A 9,528-nucleotide genomic window follows, 5' to 3' on the forward strand; every position below is an offset into this window, starting at 1 on the left:
ACAAAACTGGAACATGGCTTTTAAGTAAACGTGTAGGCTGCTACAGATGTGGAAAATGCATATGCTGTAAACATGTGAATGATAAAACTTTGATGTTGATGAAGAAAGGTGGAAAGAGCATCTCAATGACAAACAAAACTGGATAGGAATTCCCCACTTGTGATGCGCTTTATGGAGACGCATCATCATAGTAAGGTGTTGATCATGTACCCAAACACTATAGAGGTGGAAATCTGGAACTTAAATTACGACATAAGGAAGCGTGGGGATCAATGAATTACAAATGGTTAAATATGGTCTGAATATTGATCAAGAGTTTCATACAATATTGTAATTAATTTTTAGTATCATGTGATTTAATTCTGATTATCACTGCTCTTGGTATTTTAGGGATGTCACAGTAACCCATGGACTGGAATTCTTCTTTTCCAGAGTTTTCTATGGGATGAATTGCCTTGTTTATTTACATGAAACTCCTGGGCGTTATTAGGAGGCATTGATATATTTAATTCTTTAATACTAATTGTGGATGCTGTTTACCAGGTCTGTACACAAACTAGATGAAGAGAAGAACCAATAGCTCTATGGTCTATTTATAACATACCTTACAGCGAGTGTTTGAGGGTTTGAGACTATATAAGTCCATAAAAAATGCATATCTACTTTGATGTACAGACTCATAGTATCATTGTGCATATTATATTATTGTTTTGTAGTACCTATTGAATGCAAAAAGAAGGCATTCCCTTCACACTTAGGGTGACAAAAGCAAGAGGAACAAATGATGGACGGAATGCTGAACAATGCAAACATTCAACCCCAGTCACAAAGATATGGGTTTAATCCATCGTTCTTTTGCTCACCACGCCACCCCAGTTTGGACCCAGCCAAATGCAAATCAGCCTTGACCCTGCTCCCTATGGGAACAGTCCAGCCCGAACTGCCAGGTCCTCCCTAGACCAGAAACATGCTTCCTAGGACCACGGGATCCACGTCTGGGCATACCTGTCCCACTTAGGGTGACAAATGCAAAAAGAACAAATGATGGACAGAATGCTGAACAAAATCACCCCAGTACAGAGTTCTGGGCCTAAATCCATTGTTTGTTTGCTCACCACACCATTCCAGTTTGAATCTAGTCATATGCAAATCAGTTTTGACCCTGATCCACATGGGAACAATCCAGCCCGGACTGCCAGGCCAGGTCCTCCCTGTACCGGAAACAAGCATCCTGGGACCAGTTTCAGTGTATCACCTAAAAGAGTTACTCTGCCCTGACTGAAATGCTTTCACCCAGACAGAAGTGCCAAAATTCCTTTGCGAGATTCACCAACACTTTCCACTTTGTCTCCTCGAGACAACTGATGTATTGGACTGCTGATATGTCGTCCACCAATCAACAGGGTAGAATATGATACCCTGTCTCTTGTGAGCGAATGCATCGCAAACGACCCTACAAGAATTTCTAAGCAGTTGATTTGCAACTGTCTTTCCTGCTCCAACCACAGGCCTCTGGTGGTGCCTTTTTGCAGCGAGCTCTTCAGCTCAACTCAATAACCATGTCCGGGCCCAACCCAAAGATGGTCCTGCCTTTACAAGCGATCATGTGGTCTAACCTTCACCATCTTGGCCTCCGGAGACAGTTTGACAAAGGCTGTGTAGGAAAAACCCTTCCTGAGATAACCTGCCCTCAATCTCTGAAGGGCTCATGCATGAAGGGGTCCTAAGAAAGTGCTTGTATTGACGACACCAAGAGGCCGACAATCCTGACCAGATAACGCAGATATTCGCTGCCCTTCGAAAAGATGGATCTCAATTCTTTCCTTATCAAAGATAGTATCCTGTGCTGAAGCTTCAGATGATGTTGGACAGAGTCTACGACGATGCACAGAAAGCGCATTGAATGAGAGGGAATAAATTCCCACTTTTGTTCATCATAATAAAATCCAGATTCTGAAAAAGTGACTGGCTAAGGTGAGTGCTGACGATTCTTGATGCAACAAAGAATATCTTTTATATACACAGTCAGCTGGACCCCTCTGGAATGTAAAACTCTACCATCAGCCTCATGACATTGGTGAAGCAACAAGGTGAGGAAGAAAGGTGGAACGGGAGTGCGACAGACTTGTATACCTGACCGTTCCATGCAGACTGCAGAAACTGGCAGTGAGGAGGAAAGACGGGATGGTGAAAGAAGTGTCCTTGAGGTTCATCCTCACCATCCAGTTGCCCAGGAAGAGAATGTCTCTCAAAAGATGTAGACCTTTCATCTAGAAATGGCGGTACACCAGCCACTGATTGAAATCTCTGAGGTTTATTACCAGTTGGAAGCCTTTGTCTTTTTTCTCAATGAGAAAAAGATTGCTGAGAATCCTTTCAAGTGTAAAACTGAAGGAACAGTTACTCCTTTTTCCAGAAGGGAGTCTACCTCTAGGGAACTGAGAGACCTGTGTCTCTGGGAAAGAAATACAGGCTTGGGCCTTCTGGCTTGAAAGGGTGTGTCATAGAACTCTGTGAAACCCTGAAACAGTTTGTAAGACCCAAGCATCCCCTGTTATCTCGCTCCAACTGTGGAGGAAAAGAACCAAATGCACCCATACCTTTGGTGGGAAAGGATCAATACTTCTTACTTGTGGGTCCACAGGGGACATTTCCCTCTTCCTCTTTAGCGGGCTGGGAAAAAAAATCACCAAATCCCTGTCGGTCCTAGAGTTGGTAGTTATGTTGACAGTTACCCATTGACCTCCGGCACGCTGGGGAATATGGGCGGCCGAAAGAGAGCCCGCTGCCAGTCCTTAAGAAAACCTGTTTGCTGAAGACTTTCTTCATGGATTGCTGGGCCTTGTCCTGCAAGAATAAAGTTGCATCAGATTTGTCCAGTTTCTTTATGAAAGGCTCCCCAAAGAGGCCGCAATCAGCTACTGGATCCGCTTCTGAAGTAGCCAGCTACCCCAATTTAGGGTCGATATTAATGAGAAGGTAGCGTCTCCCCTCAGTAGAGAGCACATAGTTTGAGTTCCTGAGGAAGCATAATGCTCTTTGAGGCCAGTCTAACAATACTTACAAAAAGGCTATTTTGCTAGTTTCTGTTTCCTCTTCGGCAATGACTAATATTTTGGTATCTAACAATTTATCCTAGCAGGCCATCCAAGAACGATCAATTCCCTTTTTGGGGTCTTTTATAAACTTCGTTATGAAGGTGGCCATTTTGCCACTAATTTACAATGTCAAAACAACTTTTCCGTCAAGGAATGAATGTGGATATTCCGCCCTAAGACGGCCCCTAAATTCTTTGTCCATGGGTTTCCTCACACTGTTATCCGCATACTGGGTCACTTATCGCCAGACCCCACTCTGCAGAATCCAGGTGATAAATATTGCGGCTTTAGTATGCCTTCCCTTTCCATTGCCCCCATTTTATTTCAGCTAAGGGAGTTTTCCAACCTATGGCATTTTGGACCACCCTCCAGGTCCACTGGTCCCTAGCTCGTTATCCGAATCCTCCTGGTCAGGGTTACCATTCTCTTCCCCAGCGTCCTTATTTGCACAGAGAGGGAGCCATTTGTTCCCGACAGGGGAAAGCCCAGGTTGGTGTGTATTGGATAGATCCACTGGGGTGTTGTCTCTGTGTTTGAAAACGCCAGTCTGAGCCTCTGGAACGTTTCCGAAGGAGGAGAGGGAGGAAGAAGTTTCGTGCTAGGCTCTGCCCTGTGGCACTGTCTGTGGTGCCTTTTGAGATACAGCATTGTCCAGGGACTTTCAACTTCCCCCAGTAGGGTGAGGGGGTGTTCATGCTGCTCTGTGCAGCCACCAGCAATAATTGTTTGCTCCAGGGATCTAACGCAGGGACATAGCCCTCTGAAGGGTGGTATTCACCGCATCTAGAAACTCCTCATAAAGAGGAAAAGACTTTGGACTCTCTCCTATCTCCTCCCCCTCACTCCTTGATCCTTCCATTGTTGTTCAGGAGCATTATATTTACACTGGCAAAAAGGTAGGGAACAGTTTAAATGCCAGGATGCAGCCTCACTGATTCAGTCGGACATGTTAAGGGCCATTGAGTACTTGAGATGCAGGGCTTGAACTAACTGGTGTTGTTGAAGAAAGAGCCCAGCACGAGGGTGCGCAGCCTAGGTAAACCGATATGTGAAAAGCTGCCCTAGTAGGGGGGGGAAACTCTGCAAACTCAGGAGATTAGTGCTTGTGCTGCTCGATTCTCCGTAACTGGAGATTAAAGAGACATACGAGCCCCCCCCCCCCCCCCCACCTCCTCAAAAAGCACCTCTGGTGACGAGCAGTGGATACCGGACCCAGTGGTCCTTCCCTGCAGTGCGGCTGCACCCGGGAGGTAGCACGCGAGGCAGGGTGCTTCAAAGAGGCCACGACCACTTGCAGTAGCGTCGGGCGGAGGCTGCCGACACTGCCTCTGAGTGCACTAGCTGGCATGACAAAAGTAAAGGTCGGTAAAAGAACCCACCCGGCGTGAGTCAAACACCTTGACACTTAAGAAGCAGTTATTGATCAATTGTCTATCAAGTAGCACACAAATATAAAACCCGTCCCAAACAAGAGCACTTATCTGGCTGCTGAGCAGCGAAGAATGAGGAAGTAATGTTACTCTGGATTGTTGTTATATGGTGCCTGGCGTAGCTGATTGGTTAACTTCTGGGAACATTTTGCTTGGACTCATGGGATTTGAAGTCCCTAGTATTTGATGTTTTGGCTCACCATATGTGTTGGGCTGCTGAGCCAATAAAGAAGAAAGTCATAAGGATAATCTGAACCTCCAGTCCTGAATTTGTTTTTCTACAGTGTTAACACTTGGACTGTTTTCAACACTCTATTCCTTTAATATATCCAGTTGCTTTGGAAGCTCGTGCGCCTTATCTAAAACCGCAAGATCATCTGCACATAAATATCACATTTAAGTGTTCATCTAAAAGGTTTGGGGCGGCGCCTTTGTCTGATTAAGAGCTTCCAGTAGATCTGCAAGAAAAAGCATGAAAAAAGTGTGACTAAACTATAGCCTTGTTCCACTCCATAGTTATTATAAATTGTACCTGTCAAGGCCTCCCTCTTATTTGAATATGTTTTTGTCCAAGAATTCTTATGCAGTGCGGCCATCATTTTGACTCATTGCCAGGAAACACCCATCCGAACCAGTTTTGGCCACAAAGTCCTCTGATCCACCCAGTTTGAATGCAGCATGGAAGTCCTTGAAGTAAACAAAAAAAATACCTGTCAACTGTGCTTTAATGTGCTTTGACCCTCCCTAAATCCAGCGTGTTCAATAGGTTAGATTTAACCCCTCCATGTTTTCTTCTAAAGATGAAGTGAACTAATAAAATTAATCAGTATAACCTAGGGATCAATGGTTCTCCCTTTTTCAAAAGTAGTTTCCAAGAGGGAGGTATTTCCTCAGTTCTAGTTATAAGAAAAAAGACAGTGTGAAAGGTGTTATCTAAAAATTAACTTTTATAACACTAGATTTGATATTCTATCCTCATTTTCAAACCATTCACTTTTTCTTCATGGTTATAAGAGACGTTTTATCTAGGATCATAAAAATCTCCTGTTGGCATCATTATTTTCATATGGTGCTCCTCCTTATCTGTTATTCTCTTTTTCTCTTCTAATCTCCTCATTAATGACAATCTGCTCTTTCATATCTTCATCGTGTCTTTCTCTTTTCAAGCGCATATTCCATTCTCACCTGTTCATCATAAGAACCTTTTTCTTCCTCTCATTGGTATCTACTTGATAACAACTATTTCTGTAAATGATCAGATATTTTTAATCATAAGGACTGAAATATTGCCTCACCGCTTTCCTTATAATCTGATGCAATTTACACGCCATCTCAAGCTGCAAACATTTCTTCCATTGTTCTTCTATAGAATCTATCACCAATATTGCATTACAAATTAACGTCATTTGGTCTAGATTAAAAGATAGCAAACTGTCCCCCATAATTTCTTTAATTCACATTTTGTGTGCCATTAAAAATCGTATGTCATCTTTCAACTTTATTATTGTTATACATAATGCTTCTCCTCAACATTGAGTTCCTATTTGTAGCAGCAAAAGCTTCTAATCAGTTTCCTAACCAGCTGCCCAAAAGGAGATCACTCTGCACCCATTGAAGGACACACGCATCAGTGCAAATATAAAAGGCCCCAAATCAACAGTCATATAATATATTGATGCATCCAACCGGTCATTAGCAAATAAATGGCTTGCACGTTGATTAGACTCCTCCATGGTTTCCCTTTACTACGCATTGCCCTAACCTAGCTTCCCACAGGCTACTAATCCATCTCATTTACAAAGAAGCATCTCCCAAATATTCATCTGCAATAGAGGTGGCCCTCTGCTGGCTGAACACAGACTCCTCTCAAGAAAGGCATCAGTGTTTCTCCATCTCTGCCAGGGAACTCCCTGGCGTGTAGTTTGTTTGTGGTGCTTCTTAAAACTATCTTAACACAACCAATTACCCTGTATCCTGGGCTTTAGCGTTTTCCTGAACATCTTGATATGTTGACCCACCATTTATAAAGCCATTCCTGATCTTTTTTCATTTTTTAGATCACATCCTACACTGGTGCTGGCAGTGTCTGAAAACGCTACAATATTCTAGGAAGCATTTTCCTGTTCAGCATGGCTCTTCTCCAGAGCAAGGGAGCGTGAGTACCATATCCAAAGATCTCTCCTGATTTTCTCAATCAATCTCTAATAACTTTCCTCATAGTAAGATTATATGTTGGATTATGGTAGTTGAGCATTAGGGTAGATTGTGCACACCTAATTTAGTAGAGTAGTATGAATTCACAATTTAGAAGCGATCAGCGTGCCACGCTTTCAAAATGCCTGCCTGGCATGAGACAGTGGCCAAGTTCCAGTGGGCAACTTGGACTAAAGTGTGCACAGCTATATTGACAGTTAGTCACAAATTACTTCATTTCAAACAATATATTTCCTTTTACACTGTCAAATTCATTTTTCTCTTGTTCTTATGTGTAATAGGTTAAATATTCAAAAGATATTCAGAACATAACATTCCACAGTTTACAGTTCCATGATTCATATAAAGCAAAATTAACAATGTAAATTGACGTGTTATACAATGTAACAATTTTATTTTGGCGCCCAATGCATTTCGGGACTTCCTGACGAAGGGACAGAATCATGGAAGTGTAAACTGTGGAATGTTATTTCCAAGTAGGCGCATGTTATCACCTTACCTACATGTTACTAATGTTTACTACAAGGAAAGTGACCTCTAGTCCACATATGTATGCATTGTTGGCTAGTTACACAAACATCTTTTTTCTCAAACAACGTAATCTGTGTACCTGCTTATTATCAGTTAATTTTTATACTGATGGCCAGTGGACACATATGCCTCCGTGTATATTTTCATTCTAATTACACCCCGGAGGGCCAGTTTGAAATAACAGTGGGTTACTTTATTGTATCTTTTTCGGGTCACTAGGAATAACATCTCACTAACTCAGTAAACCAAGCATCTCTAACAGTGGTTGCCATAATACCCTTTCTAATATTTATAAAGCTCTTCTACTTTCAAACCATTTTAGTATGGGCAGATTTTGTTTTGCTTTTTGATCACTCGGTTTTGTATACCTTTATTGTACATGAGCCTACTTACCTGAGTATCACTCCCAGTGTTTTAATGATAAATCCATGATAATAAGAAGCATGTTCTTCTTCCTGTAGACTTTGCAATTGCTAAATAATTTAAAAGAGAGACATTTAACAGAATTCAAATGCACTCAGTTTCTATGTTTTGAAAATTAATTTAAAAGTAAATATTTTTAACAAGTACTTCCTCTTCTGTAGTTGGTCTTCTTTGTACTGAAAAATACCGAAAAAATAAATAAATGTCATAACCAGCCAATTTAAATTAGGGCTGTGTCAAATTGCATAATTTGCTTTCCAGTAGTTACGCAAAAGTGCATCAATATTACGTGTAATTACTCGATATGAAAATCTGACGTTTCTCACTATATTTTAAAACTAATTGCATTCTCGCTTCATATTTTGGTGCAGGATGCATTTAAACCAGAGCACCAAAAAAAAGAAAAATGTGTTTCCTGTATATTTGTGGTATTTTTTCTGCTAATTACTTCAGTTTGCCCCAATCATGGTCATTTTTTCCAAGAATGAAACAAAATTATGCAAAATGGTCCAACAGTGTGAATTTTGCCTACAAGCAAGCTGTGAAATTCCTCAATTTATGCAAATTACAATGGCGGAATTGAAATTTCATCCAGGCCTATTTAAACCATAGTTTTTACATTTTCACAGTGTATTGTATTGTAATTGCATTTATATAGTGCTTACTACCCCTGATGAGGCGTCGAAGCGCTTTTTCAGCGAGTAGCACGCTACTCCGGGACCTATAGAGGATTAGTGTTGAATTAGTATAGTGAAACATGCAAGTACATTTTAAGCGGTGGATATTAGTCAGTTATTTGGATTTGGAATGATAGCAGAAGGATAGAGGAGGAAAAAAGGTTTGTATATATATAGCGCTTGTTCCCCTGATGGGGTGTTGAAGCACGCTATTCAAGAAGCCCATAAAGGATTAGTGGTGAGTTAGTATGGTGAAATATGAATGTAATTTGAGTGGTGGATATTAGTCAGTTATTTGGAGTGAGAAGGATAGCGGAGGGATGAAAGGGAAGAAATGTTTGCATTCATATAGCACTTGTTACCCCGGATGGGCATTGAAGTGCTTTTCTGGCGAGTAGCACGCCACTCCGGGAACCCATAAAGGATTAGTGTTGAAAATTAGTATAGTAAAATATGAAGTAATTTGAGTAGTGGATATGTTATTCAGTTATTTGGGTAAAGAAGGGTAGGTGGCGGGATAGAAGACGGAAAGAGGTTTGTATTTATATAGCTGTAACGGGGAAGAGAACTCACACAAGGAGGACGTCAGTCCTTGTGTATCCCGCTTACACGGCGAACGCATTCCACCTTCTCTCCCCCTACAGCAACCAACAGTGCCACATACAACAGATTGGTGGTACCCGTATCCCTCGCAAGACTGGACCACAACGACGGAACGAGGCTCCTTTAATTCGGCCTTCCAGTGGGACGAAGTCCCGCCCCCTGATGACGTCGCAGAGATAGGCGGGATAAAGAACGCGGAAACCCGGAAGAGGACGGACGGCGTTTCCCTGGAGGTAGACGGAGAGCCGGAGCAGAGGAGTGCGAGGAGTTTGGAGGACGAGCGGAGAGAACAAGAGAGCAGCACAGCAGGTCCTGAGCCAAGGAGAGACGACTGCTACACGCCAGGAGGCCAACGACTCCACGAGCCGCCCCGCCACGTTCCCACGGGAGGAGCGTGGCTCGAACAGGTACGGGGGAAGGTAGCGGGCTGGGTGGGAAGAAAGACACCGCCTACCCCCTGAGCACCCCGACTCACCGACTTCAGCGGTGTATCAAGCACTGAACCAAGTCCCGTACCCTCACCTTGCACCAAACCCCTGTGCACTGCCCAGA

The 9,528-nt window shown here is 42.6% G+C and overlaps 1 long non-coding RNA gene across 1 annotated transcript in view; it reads left to right on the forward strand.

The window, feature by feature from the left end:
* LOC146822517 (uncharacterized) overlaps window positions 1–9,128 on the forward strand; it is a 44,818-nt gene extending 35,690 nt beyond the window's left edge. The window contains exons 2-3 of the long non-coding RNA XR_014963324.1: window positions 6,586–6,683; window positions 9,018–9,128. This is a non-coding gene — a long non-coding RNA (uncharacterized LOC146822517). The remainder of the gene's footprint in view (window positions 1–6,585; window positions 6,684–9,017) is intronic.
* The last annotated feature ends 400 nt before the right edge of the window (window positions 9,129–9,528 follow it).

This window comes from Triturus cristatus, chromosome 6, assembly GCF_964204655.1.
Source record: "Triturus cristatus chromosome 6, aTriCri1.1, whole genome shotgun sequence".
In the NCBI taxonomy this organism is placed as follows: Eukaryota; Metazoa; Chordata; class Amphibia; order Caudata; family Salamandridae; genus Triturus; species Triturus cristatus.